Source organism: Callorhinus ursinus, unplaced genomic scaffold (assembly GCF_003265705.2).
Source record: "Callorhinus ursinus isolate GAN/ISIS: 27379988/994484 unplaced genomic scaffold, GSC_fseal_2.0 scaffold6, whole genome shotgun sequence".
Taxonomy (NCBI): domain Eukaryota; kingdom Metazoa; phylum Chordata; class Mammalia; order Carnivora; family Otariidae; genus Callorhinus; species Callorhinus ursinus.
The window spans coordinates 59,259,518-59,282,774 of NW_027397068.1; the positions used below are offsets into that span (position 1 = coordinate 59,259,518).

Below are 23,257 nucleotides of genomic sequence, written 5' to 3' on the forward strand. Positions count from 1 at the left end.
GGCGCGGGCGGGCGTCCGGCGGGCGGGGAGGCGGGGGGCGCGGGCGGGCGTCTCCCCGGCCGGGGCTGCGCGGCGTCAGCGGCTCGCTGGGCCGAGCCGGGGTGGGGACTCGGCGGCGCGGCCGGGCTCGGGTTCCCGGCTGCAGAGCGAGAGCCGGCCGGGCGGGGGCGGGCGCCTCTGCTGTGAAAGCTTAGTTAGAAAGCTGCCCCTGCAGAAAAGTCAGGGATGAATCTCTACCATTTTCCTTTTAACAAAATTGTGTGCACGCAGTTCTTCCATTAGCTCCTTGAAGGCGGAGATAGTATGCATCACAGCTCTAAAATCTTAGGACTCTAACTTGCATTCGGCTTAGAATTTACTAACGGCATGGTCTACTTTGTTTTTTAATACTTTTGAAATATGAAAGTAATCTAAAACCTAGAGGAAAAAGTTGCAACTACAGTGCAAAGAACACTTAAAAAATCATTTGACAATAAGATACCGACGAGATGCTCCGATACAACCATTAAAATCAGGAAATTAACATTGATAATTTACTACATCTAGTGCCCAAACCGCATTCAATCACCGGTTGTCGTTGGTAGTAAAAAGCTCCTGTTCAGAATAACGTATTGCATTTCCTGTCACATCTCCTTAGGCTTCTTCAATCTGTAACAATTCCTCGGTGTTTCTGACTTTCATGATCGGGACACTCGTGAAGACGACAGGCCAATCATTTTGTAGAATGTCCCTTTGTCAGTTTGGATTTGTCTGATTAGATTCAGGTTGTGTTTCTGTAGCAAGAGAATCACAGAAGTATCACATTGCATCCTCTAGGTGGAGTGATTTTGATGTGTCCTGTTAACTGAACTTAATTCGCTTGATTAAGCTTTTGCCGGGCTTCACCACTATAAATTCACTCTTTTTCCCTTTGTGATTAATACATATTTTGGGGGGAAGTGCTTTGAACCTATATAAATATCCTATTACTCATCAAACTTTCCATTTTATTCAGGTATTTATGGAATCGTAAGTAATCTAAGTATGCACTTATGGTATCCTATTTGAATAAATGGTTACAATCCATTCTATATTTGTTTGATGCTCCCGGTGTCCCAGATTTGGCCAGTGGGAATCCATTTAAGCTGACTTTTGACATGTCTTCGTCATCCTTTAGCACTTCCTTACTTCCTAGTCCAAAATATTCCATGCTTACCTTGTATTTTCTATAACCCAGCCCTAGAATCAGCCATTTTCAAAAGATCCTTGGTTCTCTTTAGCAGAGAATGGTAATTAGAAACCAAGACCTCAGTCTAGATGTGCCCATTCTTTTGATGTGTTACTGATCCTAGGCCATCTGAGTGAACAGAATTAGGGACTGTGTATGTATGTGTGGTGTGTGTGTGTGTGTGTGTGTGTGTGTGCACGCACATATTTATATTTATCTACTCTCTACTTATATTTATATCCAGGAGTTTATATCAACACCTCCAATTCTGATGCACCATGGTAGATTTTGTTTTAGTTTTTCTATCCATATTTGTAATTCCCTAAGCTTGCCAATGTAAAATTTACCTTGCTTGAGCCTATCTAATGGCTTTAGAATTGAATTGTTCAAGAAGGGAAGGAAAGAGGAAAAGAAAGAGTGTCTAAGTAGTTTGGAAATGAGCATCCTGCCAGCATCTGAGAACCGGCAATGAGCCAGTCACTGTTAGACACTTGGGATGTGCAGATAAAAAACCCAGCATCTGTCTCACAGAGCTCAGTTAGTGAGGGATAGATTTTAATGAGCCACATTTATAATGACAAAATATGAATTATGTCCAAGATGCTAAAGGAGCAGTGTGGGAAGCCCTCTTTCCCAGAGTGTCAGCTTTAGTTGGGAATGAAAGGAAAAGAAGTAGGGCTCTGGGAGGGAGGGAGAGAGGGACAGGTGGGGTAAGCCATCTTGAAACCATGCTAAGTATGGTCTCTGAAGTCCACTACAGAATTCAAAACAAGAAGCAACCTGATTAGTGTTGCATGTGGAAGTTTCTCTATCGACATAGAAACTCTTGGTCTGTCTGTATAGGTTTGGAAGAGGGGGGCATATTGAATTGGAAGGAAATATTTTTGAGTGAAGATTACTTAATTCAGTCCATAGCCAATTCAGCTGAGCTCAGTGTCCCTCTCCCTTTCTCCTTAAAGGCCAAGCAAGAGAAAAAAAAACCATATTGATTTGAAGCCTTTCCAGCCTGAGCATAGGGGCTTGTACAAATTTAAGTGTTCGTCTTACTATGTTGGAGTGCAATATGGAACAGTACTACCAAGAATAGGGAAAGAGTAGTATGGAGTTTTACTTTGTTTCTTTGAAACTATATTGTAAGTCAAGCTTCTAGTTTGTATTAACCAGTTACTGTGCATTAGCAGAGATGGTAAAAGACTCATGAGTATTCTTCTTAAGATTGTTGAAATTCTGCCACATTACTCTGAGATGCCACAAAGAGGGATGAAATGATGTCTGAAGACTGCTGGTCTAGAAACAAGAGAATCTATTAGATAGATCCTAGGGCACTGAATCACAAGTTTTCTATTGATTAGTATGTAGGGCCTACTTAACCACAATCTTCACACACTAATTTAGGTGGAATCTTTTACTTTACTATTTCCTTCTCTGCATAATGTTTTATCACTGGTTTTCTCTGATTAGCAGGATTCTCTAACTGAATTTTGATTTACCGCAGCAAACATGAAGAATACAATCAATTTTTAAACGTTCAAATCACATGGTGACTCAGTAGAAAGAACCCAGGCTTTCGGGTAAGACAGATTTTCCAATTTTCTCAGGCTACTAGTCTGCCTTTTCCCATTTGCAAATAGGAAAATAATACTTACCCCACTGAGTGTTTGTAAAGCTAAATGAACTATAATAATGCCTTCTTAATGATAATAATAAAAACAAGCATTATTAATATTATTAATTTATATCGTTCGCATAATAATGTCTTCTCACAAAAGTAGGTGTTTCATACCTCTCAGTTCTCTTCCCTTTTCTGGAGCCATTCTGTGTGGGAAGTACAGAAGAACCACACTGTGCAAGTGGGGAGAAATCTTACCTTGCATGTAAAGACCACTTGGCAATTTTTCAAAAACACTTTTACATTCACGATCTCCCTGGACAGACAAGTTCATACAAGACTCATTGTACATAGGTGGTGGATAGAATTATACACCCCCATCTTCTTCTATACATGTAAAACGTTTTCTTTCACTCAAAATTATATACAGAGAGCTAGAGAACATCAATAGTTCTTAAAAATTGAAATCCTGTCCTAAAATGTAGCAGCATCTTTACTTTCCCATGAAAAGTAGGCCTGTTATATTAGACTCTTTGTTTTTAAAAATTCGTAAAAGATTTTGAATTTAAATTTGAATCATTTGTGGGTATACCACCGCTAAGTGTATAATTATTTTAACAATAAGAAATTAAGTCACTACTTAATTTGAATTACAAATTATGAGTATGGGTTTGTAAGCATTCTCTATGTGGGTTTGAACAAGTTGTAAGTTATTCAAAAGTGTTTGATTCTTTTCTGTTGAGCTTCCTTACATAGAACTTGTTGTGGGTGCCTGGGTGGCTCAGATGGTTAAGTGTCTGCCTTCGGCTCAGGTCATGATCCCAGAGTCCTGGGATCGAGTCCCGCATCGGGCTCCCTGCTCTTTGGGAGCCTGCTTCTCCCTCTGCCCCTCTCTCTCTCTCTCTCTCTCTCTCTCTCTGTCTCTCATGAATAAATAAATAAAAATCTTTAAAAAAAAAAAACTCGTTGGAAGGCTGTTGCCGATACATTTAAACAGTGACACCTAACTGGTTAATTGGAGGCAAATTTATGTGTTAAATTCTGCTTAATACGGACTATAAAATCCTGATAAATTGTTGTTCCACAGTAACTGTGTTTAGGAGCACATTAAGGCTGTTGTCTTATCCAGCCAGTATTTTGACTTTCTTTTTTCTGTTTCAATCATTGATGATAAATCTGCCGTTGAAAAAAATTCCCAAATCATTGACCCAATTTGCACGAGCCATTATTTTAATTGTATGCACAGGGGCTTTAGCTCATCCTATCCATCATCTTTGTTTCAGTGTATTTTTTTCAAACTCAGAAACTATGAGATTGAAGATGAATAGATATTTAGGCTAGCCCTGACTTTAAAACACAGAAGCCATGCTCAATTTGGGGAATCCTGAACAAGAAGCTTTCTTCGTCCTCAGTACCAAGTTGGAATTTGGAGATCTCAATTAACCCCCTTGTGTTACATCTTGCTTTTAAGTAACCATTGCAGCTAATTAATGAACAACTTGAATGCACGTCACACATTTGCCAATTGTTCAAATGAGATAAATGATAATACCTCCAGCTTTCATGAGTTTGTTCAGGTACAAAAATGCCATGGAGGAGCCAGGGAACATAATTCCAGGTTCCCTGCATCCACACCACTGCTGGAGAGAAGGCCATGATGAACTACTTGATTTCATTTTCATGTAGATAGATTCTGATGTCTCTGAACCACTTACCAGAATATCTGGCAGAGAGGGAGTGATTGTGCTGGGAACTTACTGGGAAACTGTGCCTAGCAGAGTGTCTCCAGCACATATGCGTTGTAAAAATGCCTGTGGAATGAATGAATGACCTTGAAACCCACTGAGTAGACTTCGTAGTTCATCAATTTATTGTACACATATTAATTCTCATTTAGGATGTGTGTTTTAAAATGTACCCCAGATTTGTTTTAATCAAGTATGGTAAGATACACGGACACAGAAATGATGATATAAAGGAATAACATTCTTATATCCACACATCCTTAGAACGGGCGTCCTGGAGTGCTGTGGAGGGGCGCACAGGGAAGCACCAGGGTGAGTCAAGAAGCAGAGGAAGCGAGGGGAAAGGAGGGAAAAACCTTCATTGTGGTTTTCATGGGAAGGAATGGGTGAGGCAGGGTAAGTGGGCTTAGGATTTGGGAGTTTGAATAATGTCAGCAGGCTCTGGGGTGTAGGGACTGTTCTGAGGTATCTGGCATCTCTAGAAATGAGCTAACCCTGATCAGCAAGCGCCCAGATGCCAGAATGTCAGAAATACAGAAAATAGGAAAATATAGTTAATTTAGTAGGGGTTCAGACATTCTTACACTTCTTTTTTCTTCTCTTTCTCCTTCTTCTTTTGTAGCTAGGGTGGGCCTTCTCTGATTAGAAGAATCAGGATCCAGAAGCCCAAGGAGGCAAACACGTAAGTCGTTTTTCAATCATTTCCATTTGGGTAGGCCATGTATGGTACTTGTGCAATTCATATCTCAAATTCATCTTTGGGGTTAGATTGTCTTCTCAGCCATTTCAGTCATGGCTATAGGATAGTGATGCTCACAAGTGACTGAAAAAGGTAATTTTTTTTAAAATTGCATTGAAAAGATGGATCATTAAAAAGAGTGTTGAGTATTTGTCTCAATTCTACAATCTCCTTTGTACATAAACGCAGAAGTATGTATATTTGTGAAAGACACTGCATAGGTCCGAAGAGGCAGCGCAGAACTGTGACTAGAAGTCAGTGAGCCCAAATTTTAGTCCCAGCTCCAACTCTGATTAGCACTGTGACTTTGGACTGGTTATTCAGCTTCACCAAGTCTTTGTTTTCTCATCTGTAAAACGGGGGTGTTAATAGAAGTACCTATCAAATGATTTCTTGTGAGAGTTAAATGTGCTGTTGACAAAATGCTTAGAAATTGCCTGGCATTTGGATGATCAATAGATTAAACTACGGCTATACTTCAGTGATTTTTATAAAGTGTACCAATAGATTGACTATAAGACCAATTTTGCTACAAAGGTAAAAGTTGTTCATGGAATTGATTCTGCTGTTGGATATACATTGTATTTGCTATAGCAGTTGCAGTAAAATGAGACCATTAGCAAAAGATACAATTTTTTAAAAGATTTTATTTATTTATTTGAGAGAGAGAGAGAGAGAGAGAGAGCATGAGCAGGGGGGAGGGGCAGAGGGAGAGGGAGAAGCAGACTCTCCGCTGAGCAGGGAGCCGACGTGGGGCTTGAACCCAGGACCCTGCAGATGCTTAACCAACTGAGCCATCCAGGCGCCCCCCCCAATTTTTTTTTTTTTTTTTTGAGAGAGACAGTATGGGCACGTGTATGCAGTGGGGTGGGGCAGAGTGAGAGGGAGGGAGAGAATTCTAAGCAGGCTCTATTCCCAGCCCCGAGCCTGACTCAGGGCTCAGTCTCAGGAACCTGAGATCATGACCTGAACCGAAATCGAGAGTCAGATGCTTAATCAACTGCACCACCCAGGCGCCACAAAAGACACTATTTTTAAAAGACATGACATTTGGGAGAGGGGCATAGATTGCATTTTTCTGATTTGTTCACTAAACTTTTTTCCATTTAAAAATGGAAATGCCTAATTTTCCATCTACAATCTTTTCTTAAAGAAAACGGGTAATTCCTTGAAAAATTTTTATGTTAAAAAAATAGCACAGAGTTCTAAACTCTAACTTTTCAAACTCATGATAAGTGAGCGTATTGTTTTCCTCTGGGTGTCACACCCACTGGGTTAGTCACAAACAGCTATATTAAGGATGTTGTTCACATTTTTTAAACATTAGCATTCTGGCCCACCCAGTTCTGCTCTGATTTTAAATGCAACCTGACTTAATTTTTTTAATTTCACATAAAGAAAAATAAAAGACCCCTATGACCTGGAAGATGTTTAGAATAATACGTAATGCCATGCTTTTAAGTGTGGCAAAGTGCTTCCTAGAGTGTAGACTGGCCTTAGAGTCTGTGATGATGCAAAAGGACCCTTTTACTATGACTCAGTGCAATGTCTAATTCTATTAGTGCACTACAAAGAACAACATATAGAAGGATACATAGAACCAAAATGAAATTTTAAAGTGGCTTAGTGAGTTGAAATGACCTCAGTAATATACTAATTGAATCAATTAGCCAATTTCTTTAATGCTGATTTTGGTCTCCCGTGAGGATTCCTCAGACCAAAGGAAGGTGAGGATGAACTTGGATAATTCTGGGTGGAGAAGCCCCTTGGGTAGATCTGGAGTGAAGAGGATGTTTTCCACTGGATTTCTCTATTTTGCTTCTACATCTCTGCACCATAAGCCAGTCTGATGCCTGCTTAGAAAACACACAGCTTCTGCTGCCTTTTGCCCATGTTTTCAAAATGTCTAGGGAAGTCTTGTAGAGAAACACCAGCATGGAAAGGTGGGCGACCTCTAGTTCCAACTGGACAGTTCATTCATTATTTTTTAAGTGACTAGAATGGGCAATGCCATGCTGGTTGCTCAGATATGGCAATGAATAAGAAAGACAAGGTCTTGTCCTCATAGATCTTACATTTAGGGAATAGAGGCACTAAACAACTACTCATAATGTTAATTCTTTCCCGTTCCTAGTTTTCTCCTAGACGTGGGGGCATAGTTTGGCGCAGGAGAGGAGAGGCGGAGGCCTTTCACAGAACAGAGAGAATGTGAATGGACAGTAGCTGTCTGCCCATCACCAGGAGAGACCCTCATTCAGCCCAAAGAGAGAGAGAGAGAGAGAGAGAGAGAGGGCGAAAGGGAGGGAAAAGAAGAGGGGAGGAAGAAAAAAAGAGAGAAAGAGAGGGACAGACAGACAACAGACAGAACCCCAAGGCCTCACCAAATTCCCGGAGCAAGCTGTTCTGCAATCAGCTCCACCCTTGTATTTCCAAGTTAAGACCGTGAATGCCTCCTTGGTGCGTGGCTTCTCATTTGGATCTAAAAGAGGCCTGTCCTGAATAACATAGCTTTTAAGTATTGGCATAAAGTTGAGTATCTTCTTGAATAGCAAAGGAGTTAAAAAAAAAAAAACCTGTAATATTTCAGAAGGAGAACAAGTGATGGCTTCATGAGATTTAATCATGGGCTTGTTGACTGTTACGGTTGGAAGGGATTTACTTAGACAAAGCTTCCAATAAAGCAGAAATAACCCACTGACCACTCCTGGCAGAGGTGAACCAATCTCTAAACTAGTGGTCATCAATAGTGCTAACACTGGCCTTGGGGAGCATTCTGGAGGAAGGTGGGGGCATTTGGGGCTTGACACAATAATTTGGAGGGAGGTTACTGCTGTGAGGGAGGGATCCGGGATGCTGGGCATGCTGCAGTGTCTGGGAGTCCCACATAATCAAGAATGATCCTTCATCCTACAAGAGTTTGGACTGTGCAGCAGAATATTCCTGTAGGTTAAAAGCCTGTTTGACTGCGCTTTTTCAAAATGTCTAGGGAAGTCTTGTAGAGAAACACCAGCACTGAAAGGTGGGCGACCTCTAGTTCCAAATGAACAATTTCCATGCGCTTTCCATGTTAAACACAACCTAACTGCGCTTTCCATGTTAAACACAAGATATTTTTGCAAGCTTTCAAAATGCAGTGAATTTTCCAAGTACCCAACTACCATGTAAATCAAGGAAACATTGTACTTCATTTTATTTAGAATTTCATCAAGAGCTAGTTTCCATGTTAGAAAACACATCACTCACAGCAGGACGATTTGAGTATTTGGTATTTGATTCACTAGTTCAACACACTTGCCTACATTTGTTGCTATTGTATTCCTGATGACTTGATGGGTTCTGTCTTCTGTGGTATGGCCATGCCCTAGCACCTATATATTGAGATATCCTAGAGAACCAGATGTCTTTGACTTCTTCACTCATCAAGCTGGGCCTTTCATCCAACTCTGGCTCATTTGTTCTTTTGCTGACATAGGCACAGCCTGCCTGCTCGTGCCTCTTCTTGAAACGTCTGCTTCCCACATTCTCCTGAGGCCAAGTAGGCAGGATTACATCACCCCAACCTCCTTGCCTCAGTTGACTAGCCAGGGGTGGGTACCTGACTCAACTGGGCCAATTATGTTCTCTCTCAACCATTTGCAAGGATACATAAGGTCATTTTCTGCTGTGTGCACAGAGAAGCAAGACCATCTGATGTGCAGAGAGAGAGATGGAGGAAGCCGATGCAGAGAAAAGCAGAGATGAGCGACCATGTAGCCAAAGAGAGAAATAGACACCAGTGAGCAGCTGCTTTGGTCCTCAGAGCATTTCCTAATGCAAGTTTCTGACTTCGGGAAGCCTGGCTGACTACTCTACTGCTTATACTTGTCGTCGAATGGTGCCTGAAACGAAAGGTCGCCTTTGACTTGGCCAGATGGGTGCGGCAACTCTTCAAGACCTGAGAGTCAGGTAGAATGAGTCTTAAGCTACTCTCAGGTTGCATTTCTCCTCTAACACTTTGCTAGTTCATGTGTCTCAGTTGAACTTATGTAAGTGATTTTTAAAAACTTTTATTTGAAATTATTTAAAACTTTCTGAAAAGCTGTAGAAACAATACACCCTTTACTTGGATTCCCTAATTGTTACCATTTTACCCCATTTGTTTCATCCTTTTCCCATTCTCACTATCTCTAATTCGCTAAATAATTTGAGAGTAAGTTATGGTTATGACACCCATTACTCCTACACGTTTCCCAAAACACAAGGATACTCTCCTATATTACTACAGTATAATAATCAAAATTAGGATGCTGATATCAATATAATATTAGCACCCAATACACAAATCCCATTCAAATTTTGTTGATTTCCTCAATGGCATTCTTAATAAACACTTTTTCCTTTTTGGTTCATGTCTCTAGTCTAGGCTTTTCAATCTGGAATAGTTCCTCCTTCCTTTTTCACCTTTGTGACAGTGACTGATCAGTTATTTTGATAGAATTTCCCTCAATTTATATTTGTCTTCCATTTCCTCATGATTAGATCCCAGTTGTTAACTTTTGACAGGAATGCCATGTATGTGATGCCATGTTCCTCTTAGTACATCATATCAGGAGGCACATGATGTCAATTTGTCCTATTTCTGGTGATACTGACTTTTAAACTTAAATGAAATGGACAGGTTTCTCCACTGTGAAGTTAATTACTAAGTATTGTGTACTTCCACCCACCAGTATTAACTTCCATTGATGATTTTTATCTGAATCAATTATCACTATGATTTTTACCAAATGGTGATTTTTTTCTAAGTCCATCATTCCATCTACACTTCTTACTTAGCATTCTACTATAACGTAGACTTTCCTCCCCCACATATTCATTCAAAATACTCAATATAAGCTCATGGATTCTTTTTTTTATTCAACTGGTTATAACCCATACAGTCATTAAGATTTGGCTGTTCAAATTTTCCCAGCTTTGGCCAATGGAACCCGTTTCAAGCAGGTCATCTTGTCTCCCTGACTCTCTCCATACGTACCAGCCAAGAGAGTCCTGTGTACTTCCTCTGGTCATGCTGACTTGACACCATCCCCAACCCTGTACCATACCCATATGCCAGGTAGCTATGAATCTAAATGCTGAACTCCACACAGCTTTTAATAGCCTTTATTTCAGCTACTCTTTTAGGTTATTGAGATCATTTTTGAATTTTGATTCTGTCATCTGTGCATTCGCTGTTCCTCCTGCTCTTAAGCTACCCAGGCTTTTAATACATTTTTATTCACATTGTTGAGAAAATCTTGAATACAACAGGGGCCAAGACTTTTCTACTATCAGAGACACTTTTTCCAGGTGGAATTGATACATTAATACATACTTTTGTATGTTGTTGTTCAACCAGCTCCAAACTTAGATTTAATGACTATCCAGTTTGCAGTTATTCACTGTGACCACAAGCATGTCTTGAAATTTTTCTCTAATAGTGTGCCAAAATTAAAATGCATTCTGTCTACTCATAGTGTAGTGACCTTATAAAAAATAAAATTGTTAGTTTGACCTAAGATACAGTAAATGAACCCATGCTGACTTTTACTGCTCATTGCCTTCTTATCAGAGGGGCTAAGTAACTTGCTCAAAGTATAGCTAAGTGAAGACCTGGAATTTGAACCCAGGCTGGTATATCTATCTCTAAAGCTTTGCTTCTTTCACAATGCCTCTGTCACTTTACATGGGGATGGAGAAGGACCTCCTCTTTCTCTTTTTACATTTTTTTAAAGATTTTATTATTTATTCATAAGACAGAGAGAGAGGCAGAGGGAAAAGCAGGCTCCCCACTGAGCAGGGAGCCCGATGCGGCACTTGATCCCAGGACGCTGGGATCATGACCTGAGCCGAAGGCAGACGCTTAACCATCTGAGCCACCCAGGCGCCCCATCTCTTTTTATATTTTGTGTTACTTTAAGGAGACATTGTCGGAGTGCAGTCTTGGCACTTAGGTGTGCTGAAGGGCAAGTCAAAGTTTACCCTGGAGGGGCGAGTTACCATTACCTCAGTTCTCTGGGAGTAGACAGGCAGCCATTCTTCACAGTTTCTTGAGTCCTTCCCAAAATGTCCTACTGCATTGCCCATTTGATGTGTAGATTGAAACCTAACTTAGAAAAGCAGATAGTGAGTCTCTTTGACTAAGAGCAAAGCGTTTCTAAAACGCAATTATGAAATGAAATTATTTGTACATGTGAAATATTTACCCAACATTATTTCATCTCTCAGAACACCAGTATTTCAAGAATTATGCAGCTGTTTAGTTCAGGGAAAGTTAAAAATTTTGTTGTTGTTGTTGCCTTCTCTTTTAAGCCCTTTAATCTGAGGCTCACTACAGCTTGGAAATGCCACAAAAGCCACGAAAGCTATCCCCACTCAATGAAGGTGGCTTTGCCAGACAAAGAAAGAAGAGGAAACAAACAGAAATCTCCTTAAGTACTAGGAATGGCCCCTTGAGGCTGTTTTGCTGGATTTGGTGAATGTTGTGTGCAAAGATCACAGTCTTGTGGTTGTGGTCGTGTTGAAGGGATAAGAACCCAGGAAGAAGAAAGATTCTGAACAAAGGAAGATTGAAGTTCACTAGCAGGGACAAGAGTCCCCATGGAGGAGTCTGTAAATTCAAGAGAAGTGGTGGGAGTCCTCATTTCAATGCTTAGAGATGAACTGCTCAAAATAACAGAGGCACTTGTGTGCGGAGCAATCCCAAGCTGGTGGCTGCTCAGACAAGTCCACCCGCCAGGATTTGGCCACTTACGGCTCTACAGCTTTATAAGCTTCTGGGATAAGGGCTCCCTGCTTCCCACCTCTCAGGAAAATGGCCCGTGGGCCCCGAAGCCCATCTATCCTGTGATGCGCCTGAAGCTGAGTGAGCCTGCGGGCCCTGGAAAAGAACCCTGCAAGTACACTGATTTTTTTCCATACAAATATCTCTTTTTCTCTACAGGATCTTCATGAAGAAGTAGCATTTCCATCACCTGTTGTCATCAAATAAATAAAGATATTTTCTCCTGGTTTCATTCACTGTTTGAACACAATATTGTTGAGACTTCTGGTGGCCCACCTTCCCCCATCTATTCTCCACTTCATCCAAAGTAGTTGAAGCACAATGTTTGGCAGGGACACATTGCTGCCTGGAATAAAGACCACATTGGACAACTTTTCTCTTAGCTGCAGGCAGCAGTGTGTGTAAGATTTGGCCAGTGACATAGGTAGAAGTGCTACTGGAAAACTTCCAAGAAAACATCCTTAAAGGACTGTGTGAGCATGCCCTTTGTCTGCTCCTGAGAACATGGATATGATGACTGGTCACACTGGGCCACGGGGAAGGAGACCACAGCCTGGGGTTGGGAGAAAAGAAAGCTAAAAGGAGCTTTTACTTGAGGTCTTATCTTAGTAAAACCACCATCACAGTTCAGGACTACTGAAATTCAGATGTCCATGAAGACTGGAATAAACTGTTATTTGGGGAATCCAAATTTCTTTTATCTGCAGCCACTCGTCCTACTTGATAGTAGCACAAATCAGTATAAATATTAATATTAGTATAAGCAATACTAGAAACAAGTCACTGACCATTGCTCTATACTGACACTTCAGCTTTTTCTTTTAAGATTTCATTCATTTATTTCACAGAGAGAGAGAGAGAGAGAGAGAGAGAGAGAGGGTGCACACAAGCAGGGAGAGCGGCAGCAGAAGGAGAAAAAGAAGCAGACTCCCCGCTGAGCAGGGAGCCCGATGCGGGACTCAGTCCCAGGACCCCGGGATCATGACCTGAGCCAAAGGCAGATGCTTAACCAACTGAGCCACCCAGGTGCCCTAGCTTTTTCTTTTTATCACATGTCCTTTCAGTCTTGCCCTGAAATACTGACATATAATTTAAGGGAATTGTCAAATTTCCAACCTGCCTACCTGAATATTAACATAGAAAAAAATGGTCACATGATTAATTTTTTTTTTCTAAGCGAAATTGCAGCCAATGATACCAACATTAAGATGTCAGGCAAAGCAGACAGCTGACTCTACATACTTCTTTTTTTTCTTTTTAAGTTTAGGACACTAAAGGAGCAACAGAGTTTCTGAAACTGAAGGCTCTGGTCCCGTGTATGTGTTCCTTCTCTCTGAATCCCTCCATTCTCTGTCTCCCCAGAGATTAGGGGAGAGATGGGTGGCTCAGTTGGTTGACCATCTGGCTCTCGGTTTTGGCTCAGGTCATGATCTCATGGGTCGTGACATCAAGACCCACACTGGGCTCTGCATTCAACTCAGAGTCTGCTTGGGATTCTTTCTATCTTCCTCTCCACCGCCCGCCCGTCTTCCACTCCCCCCGGGCTCACGTGTGTGTGTGTGTGTGTGTGTGTGTGCACGCGCGCGTGCACTCTCTCTCTCTCTCTCTCAGTCTCTCTCAAATAAACCTAAAAAAAAAAAAAGAAAACTCAGGAGAGAGATAGGCTAGAGACATAAGATGGGAATCATCAATCTAAAGGTGACAATGAAAGCAAAGGAATGAAAAAAAATCACACAGGAGTAAGGAGATGAGTAAGAAGAGAGTCCCTGATGGATTTCTGCAGAAAGTTCACATTTAAGTAACGCATAGAGAAAGAGATCTTCCTAATGAAGACTGTGAGGGAGTGGTTAGAGACGCTGAAGAAAAACAAAACATTATCAATGTCTTCTATTGATCAACTGATAAACAGCATCAACTTTCTGTGATCTGGAAAATAAGACATGAATTGATAGATGGTCACTTGGATCTAGCAACTAGGAGGCCATCAGTGATGACCAACACACGAGCAGTTTCAGGTGGCAGGAATGGGGCCTGGGGAGAGGTTCAGGCAAAAGGTGGGGCAGGGCAAGATTCTGTGCATAGATATATCTAAGACTATTTCCAGCACACAAACTGTTGGGCTGCTCTTTGTTTGCATTCAATGGCAAAGTCAGTTAAAAAGTCAGTTGTTTGACTGAGTGGGCCTTCCAAGTCCTTTGAAGCAAATTAATATTTGTGTGCAAACCTAGTCTATGGTAAAAGAAAGAGAAAACTGGAAAGCAGCCTTTCTTGGAGGGTAAAAATCTCCTTTATGGCACCACAGTCCTGCCAAAATGCCTCTCAGGGGCATCTGGAAACGGAATGGAAGCCACCACTTGCTTGAATAGTCACATTAGCCTTGAAAGGCATTAGACATCTCAGCAAATGCTCTACTGCTTCCAGAATTAAGCACTTACCACACGGAGGGAGGCTGAAAAGTTAGAAAGAAGAAACCCGGGTAAAGAGCCTGAGAAACTGACCTGCCTTTTGAGAGCTAGAATTAGGATGGAAATTTGGAACTTGGAAGACTTTCTGGTTTTTCCCACTGTTTCTATTTTCTGTAATTATTTCCTTTTCGTAAAAGCTTGCTATTTTGTAAAGTTCTCTGATATGTAAAGACAGTTTCTTATTATCTCTGTTTCTCAGTGCTTTGTGTTATCGTGTGCTAAATATATTTCACCATTTCATTTACTTCGGGCTGAAGTACTGACACCATTATGTGACTTCTCCACATCCACCTCCGAGCTGCACATTTCAAAGATAAATCACTGTAATTATTTATCCTCTTCAGCAGCAGGAGGTGTAAAAGCCAAGCTAATATGCACCTTTAGCCCATTTGAATGAGTCTTTGAAAACAAATTGCTCAGAACTCTTAACTTTGACTCTGTATTTCTAGAACCCCTAATAGTATGAGATAATTGAGGTTTGTGGAATGAGTTGGGAAATTTTACTTATTTTTCAAAGACTCCCAACCATAGCTTCATATTTATTAGGATTCTTATTGAGTCCTACAGGGTCAGTCTTCAGGGTTGGTCAGTCCTCACCAACAACCTCAGAAAGAACCTGAAAACTAGAGGTTTGGAATTCAGAGTGAACACTTTCGAAGCTAGGGCTTGAGAAGTTTCTATTTGGTTTCTTTGGTTTATTTTTAGAAGGGAATTCTTGTCTCCCTAGCACTTTTCTTAGGTAACTTAAAATGCAATCATTATCACAAATTCGAATTTCCTTCTCTTCCTGATGGCAGAAAATGAAGTTTGCTAAAATTTATTTCCTATTCCACTCTGAGGTGGAAAGAGAAGTTTTCTGAAAAATTCTTTCCTTAAGTGGATGGACAAAAAATTGCCCATATTGTAACTTGACCTGACTTTGAAAGGGTTATATGCATAAAGGCAATCACTATTTTTATTCGGGAAATGTACCATCAGGGCCTTCATGTCAAATGTAACCTCTTACCGCAACAGAGTTGCCAAGTTCTACTAATTTATTTTATTTTATTTTTTTTCCCTGCTGGACAAATTTCTTGGTTCATTGTTAGAGAGTTCCTGCCAGGTTCTTGGGAAAAACTTTGGCTGGTCAGAAGTGGTTCATGGCTTCCTTCTCTCTACCTCTGCCTTTTTTATTTTAAATACTTTCAAAATGCAATCTCTTAATCACATGCTATACAAGGAAATCTTGATGGAAAATACTAGGGTTTAAAATTTCTCACATAAGCAAATTTTTTTAGATGATGGAAGTTAATCATAGCAGAAGCCAAGAATATAATTTGTGGAATTCCAATTTGTTGAAGGCTAGTTTTCCAAAAGCTGATTTATAGAATATTCTAATAAATCACATTTATGTGAATATTGTAAATTTTTAAAAATATTCAATTTCTCAAAATTTAGCATGTTCTATGGGAATCCATCATACTTTTTCTTAATATACAGGATCATTTTAGGTAAATTCTGATTCATTTTAGATGGTTTTAAACTTGAAATAAAAATTTAAAGCTGATAGAGATGTGACAATATTCCTGTTAAAGCTAACAAATATGTCTGAAATACCAATAAATCTGCTAAGTTGTTTGTTCGGTAAATTTGCCTGATGCTAATTTAATGTGTGGTGACTAGATTAAGACATGTCTACCCTGTATAGTGCAGTATGTACCCTGCATATATTCAGGGCATTATTCACATGAACTATGTTGTGAATGGGTCCACTCACAGTTGTGCAGCACAGAGACCCTAGACCTAAGATAGATCATAACCCTAACCCTAACCCTAGCCCCAACCAAGTAGCAAGTTGGGAGCTCCATTAACCAGACCAACAATTCCAATCTAATTTGGAGGAACACACATATCCTAGAAGTTCAAATTAAGAGGATAAAGTGAGACCAGAAGCATAGCTTGTAGGATAAGTTAGAATTATCTGGAGGAGATTTTCAAAATTCTTATATCCAAGTTGTGCCCCAGACCAATTAGTTCTTGGTAGGATCCAAGCATGAACTTTTTTTTTTAAAGATTTTATTTATTTATTTATTTATTTATTTATTTATTTGAGAGCGAGAAAGAGTGTGCATGCATGAGCAGGGGGAGGGGGAGGGGGAGAGGGAGAATCTCAAGCAGACTCGCAGGGCTGGATCTCACAACCATGAGATCATGACCTGAGCCGAAATCAAGAGAGTTGAACCCTTAACTGACTGAGCCACCCAGGTATGAACTTTTTTTTTTTTATTAACATATAATGTATTATTTGTTTCAGGGGTACAGGTCTATGATTCATCAGTCTTACACAATTCACAGTGCTCACCATAGCACATACCCTCCCCAAGTTCCATCACCCAGTCACCCCATCCCTCCCACCCCCACTCCAGCAACCCTGTTTGTTTCCTGAGATTAAGAGTCTCTTATGGTTTATCTCCCTCTCTAGTTTTGTCTTGTTTAATTTTTCCCTCCCTTCCCCTATGATCCTCTGTCTTGTTTCTCAAATTCCTCATATTAGTGAGATCATATGATACTTGTCTTTCTCTGATTGACTTATTTCGCTTAGCACCATCCATGTCATTGCAAATAGCAAGATTTCATTTTTTATGGCTGCATAATATTCCATTGTATATATATAACCACATCTTCTTTATCCATTCATCTGTTGATGGAAATCTAGGCTCTTTCCATAATTTGGCTATTGTGGACACTGCTGCTATAAACATTGGAGTGCATGTGTCCCTTCGGATCACTGCATTTGTATCTTTGGGGTAAATATCCAGTAGTGCAGTTGCTGGATCATAGGGTAGCTCTATTTTCAACTTTTTGAGGAACCTCCATACTGGTTTCCAGAGTGGCTGCACCAGCTTGCATTCCCACCAACAGTGTAGGAGGATTCCCCTTTCTCCACATCCTCCCCAACATCTGTCGTTTCCTGACTTGTTAATTTTAGCCATTCTGACTGGTGTGAGGTGGTATCTCACTGAGGTTTTGATTTGTATTTCCCTGATGCCGAGTGATGTTGAGCACTTTTTCATGTGTCTGTTGGCCATTTGGATGTCTTCTTTGCAGAAATGTCTGTTCATGTCTTCTGCCCATTTCTTGATAGGCATGAACATTTTTAAAAGCTTCCTGAGTGATTGCAATATGCAAATGTTATATAATAAATAATTGGATTGGCATTTGTCCCTGGTCCTTAGGGAGGAGAGAAACTCCAAATTCTTGGAATTCCTCCAGTGATAAGAGTGTCTTTGTTTTTCCATAGTGAGCCCTTGGACCACACCTGAGTTTATGCTAAGTAGATGACTCAGATCGGGGGCTGGTCATGCCTGAAAGACCAACCATTGGATTAAAAGTCTTGAGCCATAGTGATATTAGCATAAACTTTCAACTTCCAAGGAGGTGAGAAAGGCTAGAGATTGAGTTCAATCATGTAGCCAATGATTCCATCAATTATGCCTACATAATGAAACTTCAATAAAAACTCTGGGCACTGTGGCTTGGTGAACACATAGATATGCTAGGAGGGTGATGGGTCCTGATTCCATGGGGAGAAGGCATGGAAACTCTTTATGTGAGACCTCCAGACCTCACTCTATGTGACTCTTCATTTGACTGGTCCTGATTTGTATCATTTACAAAAAAACTGACAATCAGATGTGTAGCACTTTCCTGAGTTCTGTAAGTCATTCTAGAATATTATCAAACCTGAAAGAGTAGTACAACCTCCAAATTTGCAACTAATTGATTGGAGATTGGAAGTGCAGGTGGCCTGGGGACCCTGAACTTGCAGCTGGTACCTGAAGTGAGGGCAGTCTTATTGGGGACTTCCCTTAAACCTGTGGAGTCTGATGCTAACTGTAGGTGATTCACATCAGAATTGAATAGTGGCATTATAAAGATTTTATTTTATTAGTCAGAGAGAGAGAGGCAGGCAGAGGGAGAAGCAGGCTTCCCCACTGAGCAAGGAATCCAATGATGTGAGGCTTGATCCCAGGACCCTGGGATCATGACTTGAGCCAAAGGCAGATGCTTAACAGACTGAGCCACCCAGGCGTCCCCAAATAGTAGTACTATAGCAACAAAGTTGAGAACCACTCTTCTAGGAAAAGATGCTTCAGAGCATTAAGAGAGTGCCAAAATCAAGTTGTCCATCCAGGTCAAGGCAGGGACATTATCAGGGTCCAATTAGCATGGGGTAGTGTGGAAGGAGTATGAGGGCAGGCAGGAATGAGATAGAGGTGCTTGGCCTCAAAGTTCCATCTGGGAATGAGAGTAGAAATTATAAACCAGGACATAAAGTCAGTCATGAAAAGTACCTATATGTTGTGGGACACTAGAGCTCAGTGCTCAAACAGATAAGCTCCATTGTCCCCAGAGGCAGGCACATTGTCCCCCAGAGGCTTTGACACACAGCCACAGACTCTTGGTGGTGGAGCATCACCCCCAGCAAAAGTCATTGGATGGAAGCTCTCTATTTCACCAGGGCTGGTTTCATGAGTAAGGCGGGGTTGAAACGGCTAGTCCTGGAATTATGGTCATTATGGGTGGATGGATCTGGAGTCAGTAAATATAAGATTTAAATAATCTAAATTCTTCCCATAAGTGGCTTCTTAAAAAAAATATGCTGAACATACAATAATTTGAATATATCTTGTGTCTTGCATTTCTTGATATGGAAAGCTGAATGAGAAGCTCTTGTCAAGGGTGGGATGTCACCAAGCAAGGTCAGGTGACTGGCTGACTTCCAAGAAGCGGCATTCATCCTCAAGAATCTGCCACAGTCCGGAGCCTTTCTCAGCTTTCCAGGTGCATCATTTTCATCTTGCTACCACTCTAAAGTTGATTCTTCTTGGACAAGCTGATTCACACTGAAGTAAGCCTCGGGTGTCTGAAGTGTATAACCCAAATGTGTGTGAATTCATAATACATCAATAGGAATGGGCTTTCTCTATACAAAGAACTGCTTGGGGAAAAAAAATGTTGTGGGGTGAGCATGCAGTTAGAACAAGACGAATCTGTTGTACCACACTTAGAACGTCTGATGCTTTGAAGCCCTGTGAGACAGATGGCAGCCATCTCCACCGTGGGGTGGGCACACCCACTCTCTGACTAGACTTCCGCCTCCCTGCGTGGTATCAGTCAGACCCTGCAAAGCTTGCCTCTGCAACTGTCCATTTGTTTTGCTTTCTTTATTGATCAATGCTTTCTGCTGATTGATTCATCTTTTCTTTAGATGTGTTATTAACTGTAATTGGGTCACTGCCAAATCTCGCAGGCCCGATAGCCATTTTGTCTCTTTATCAAGGTGACTTTACATGGTTCTCTGCTGGCCCATCATGGAGTGATTTGACTCTCAGAGTACAATTTTCCAAATTTTCTCCTGATTTAAAAACACATTTTTAACTGAAAATATATAAAAATATAAACATCCCTCATAATTCTACCACCTCATTGGAACATAATTATATTCTCTTTACTTACAAAGTTTTTTCTGGATTTCTGTGAGTATTCTGTTTTATTTATTTATTTGTTTATTTATTTAATCTACTAAGAGATAATTTGCATATAAAATCCACCTCTCTTAAGTGTAGAATTCATTGATCGTTTTTAAATACATGGAGTTGTATAGTGATCATCACAATCCAAGTTCAGAACATTTCTGTCAGTTCAAATTGATTTGCAATCTCCATTCCTTGCTCCAGTTCCAACAACCACTAATCTATATTCTGAATCTACAGATTTGCCTTTCTGGACATTTCATAGAAATGGAATCATGTGATCTTTTGTTACTTAGCATAATGGTTACTTAGTTCATCGATGTTGCAGCATGTATTTGCAATCTGTTCCTTTTTACTGCATAATAGACTTCCATTGTGTGGATATGCCACATTTTATTTATCCATTCACTGCTTGATGGAAGTTTGAATGGTTTCCACTTTTCAGTTATCATGGATAATGATGCTTTGAGCATTTATGTGCAAGTCTTTGTATGGACATATGTCTTCATTTCTCTTGGGTAGATACCTAGAAGTGAAATTGCTGCACTATATGGTAAATTTATGTTTAGCATTTTAAAAGACTGTCAAATTCTTTTCTAAAGTGGTCATGCCATTTTGACTTACCACCAGCAAAGCATAAAGTTTCCAGCTTCTTCACATCATTGCCAACACTTGGTATTATCTGACTTTTTGAATATAGCCATTTTAAGTAGGTATGAAGCAGTATCTCACTGTGGTATTGATTTGCATTTTCCTAATAACTAATGATGTTACATGTCTTTTCATGTGCTTATTAGCCACTTGTATATCTTCTTTGGTGAAATGTTCGTCAAGCCTTTTGTCTCTTTTTTTAAGTCCAGGTGTTTGTCTTATTATTGATTTGAAAGAGTTCTTCATATATTCTAGATACTAGTCCTTTATCAGATACATGATTTGCAAACATTCTCTTTCTATAACTTATCCTTTCATTTCTTAATGGTGTCTTTTGAAGTACAAAAGGTTTTAATTTTGATGCAGTCAAATTTAGCATCCTTTTACAACTTGCTCTATGATCTATTTTGAATTACTTTTGTGTGTATGATGTGAGAGGTTAAGGATCTAAATTCATCTTTCTGCATGTGCGTATCTAATTATTCCAGCACTATTTGCTGAAAACACAATTCACATTGAATTTTCCTTACCCTTTTCCAAAAATCAATTGACCATAAATATTTCTAGACTCTAAATTCTGTTCCATCAATTTATATGTTTTTTTATATCAGTACCACAGTGTCTTGATTACTGTGGTTCTATACTGAGTTTTGAAATTAGAAAATTTGTTCTTCTTCTTGGCAATTCTACTCTGCTTTTTGAGTTATAGTCACCACTTGGTATGGTTTTTCTCTTACCTCTCTTGCTGTTGTTCCCACACCTGGTTGCTGTCAGGGTATCCGATACTAGAACACTCTCCTTCTTCTCTGCCTCCTCCTCCTTCTTTTTCTTCTTGTTCTTTTCACCAGCTTCCTTTAATTATATGCTTTGGTCTGGAAATGAAAGAACACTGTCTTATATTGATGCCATGCTTTCTATTTCTCCCACCATGCATGGGTCCCCAGCACAGAGAGGACTGGGAAATCATAGCCCCTGGTATAGTTTCAGAATGGAGAACACTCTCTCACTCACTCCTATATTGACACATGAAGCTTATAATAAAGGAGGCAATTGTCCAACTGTATTCACTAGTTTTACTTTATCCAGGGAACTGAGTTCATATCTGGACACACAATATGAGTTTTTCCAGTAAATACAATTTGTTTCCCCTCTGAGACATCAACTTTTTCCTCACCTAAGGCCATGCACTTCCAGTCAAGTCTTTATTTCTTAATCCTACTGAGCAGCATATTGCACTCTTTTGGTAACAGTGGTGAGTTCAGAAGAAAGCATGTGACACATTCAGAGCTACTAACATACAACGAAACTTTTTCTGGATTTCTGAAAGATTCCCATTCGGCCTACTAGACTTGAGATTGCAGAAAGGTAAGGCTGTATTTTTTTTTTTAACCATGTTGCTCTTCTGAGGGAAAAGCCTCCCTGGATATCTTTCTTAGAGAAATGGAGCTGGGAAATGAGAGAGAGAGTGAATCCTGATTCTGGCCATGTTCTGTGAGCCCCTGTTCCAAACCATGCCTTGAATGAAACTTACTCTGGAGTTTTTTAATTATGTGAGCCAATAAGGTTTCCTTTTTGCCAAAGCTAACTGGGTTTTGTTTTTGTTTTTTGCTACATGCAACCAAAATACTTTTTACTGATTCAGTTTAAGAGAGACACTGATAATTTAGAATAAACCCAGAGAAGAATTGCCAGGGGAGGTGAGTGTGACCAGAACTGTGTCAAAGGGGAAGAAAGGGAAGAGTTTGACTTGAAGAAAGAAGGTCTGGTGTGTATGTGTCGCGGGAGAGGAAGGATGTTAACGGTATGGGGGAGGAAACTAAAGAAAGAGAAATATCTCCAAATATTTAATTAGAATTATTGATAAGAAGGTCCTGGGAAACATATTTCAACTCAAACTGTTAAAATTTTAACAACTTAATGTGTCTATAAATGGAATGAATTACACTGACAATGTTTGCTATGTCCAGAAGGGTTTTAAATGATTTACCAGAGATCTTGTAGAGTGAATTCAAGTAACCCAATGGATGGTGTTTTTTTAGAACTTAGTCATTTGAGTATCATCTTTATAATTTTTGCCATATGAGAAAGGTACAACTTGTACCATCTTTTGTTCAGGAATTTCCTTACATCAACTCCTTATTCTTGTCTAAGTAAGTTTATTTTAGAATGAAACTTGAATTCACTTCAATAAATTAAAAAAAAAAAGAATCAGTGGCCAAAAATAAATGTAATAAAACAAAACAGTGTTATTAAATCCTAACTAGAATTTGCCTGGCCAAAGCTCTGTGTCTGTGATCTGGGCTCTCTTTGTGAAAAGGAAAATTAATAGTTCAAGATATGATAACACCAAACTGATCATTTATCTTTCTCTAGTCAGAAGGATTAAACAAGAATTGAATAGGAAAGTTTTTTCTCACTAAGCAATTCAGTGTTTTTAATGGCATGCCTGTGTGCCACCTAAAATCATCTATCTATTCATACATTTGGAAAGCCTCCAGCCTGGGTGTAATTCACACAAGAGCT

General features: G+C 40.0%; 2 long non-coding RNA genes across 6 annotated transcripts in view; one reads left to right on the forward strand and one right to left on the reverse strand.

Annotated features, from left to right (window-relative positions):
* The first annotated feature begins 59 nt into the window (after positions 1-59).
* LOC112819291 (uncharacterized) overlaps positions 60-23,257 on the forward strand; it is a 28,792-nt gene continuing 5,594 nt past the window's right edge. Inside the window, exons 1-5 of one of the 4 annotated variants that reach the window (XR_003206811.2) lie at positions 60-2,778; positions 4,826-4,957; positions 5,184-5,243; positions 8,941-9,049; positions 19,278-19,458. This is a non-coding gene — a long non-coding RNA (uncharacterized lncRNA). The remainder of the gene's footprint in view (positions 2,779-4,825; positions 4,958-5,183; positions 5,244-8,940; positions 9,050-19,277; positions 19,459-23,257) is intronic. The other 3 variants (XR_003206809.2, XR_003206810.2, XR_003206808.2) reach the window with 3 other exon arrangements.
* LOC141373001 (uncharacterized) lies at positions 657-21,594 on the reverse strand. Of its 2 annotated transcripts, XR_012378606.1 has the most exons (4): positions 21,472-21,594; positions 11,325-11,424; positions 4,575-4,627; positions 687-773 (listed from the first exon to the last, which is right to left on the reverse strand). It is a non-coding gene; the product is annotated as an uncharacterized lncRNA (long non-coding RNA). The 2 variants fall into 2 exon arrangements; XR_012378605.1 differs by lacking the exon at positions 4,575-4,627 and having other exon boundaries at positions 657-773.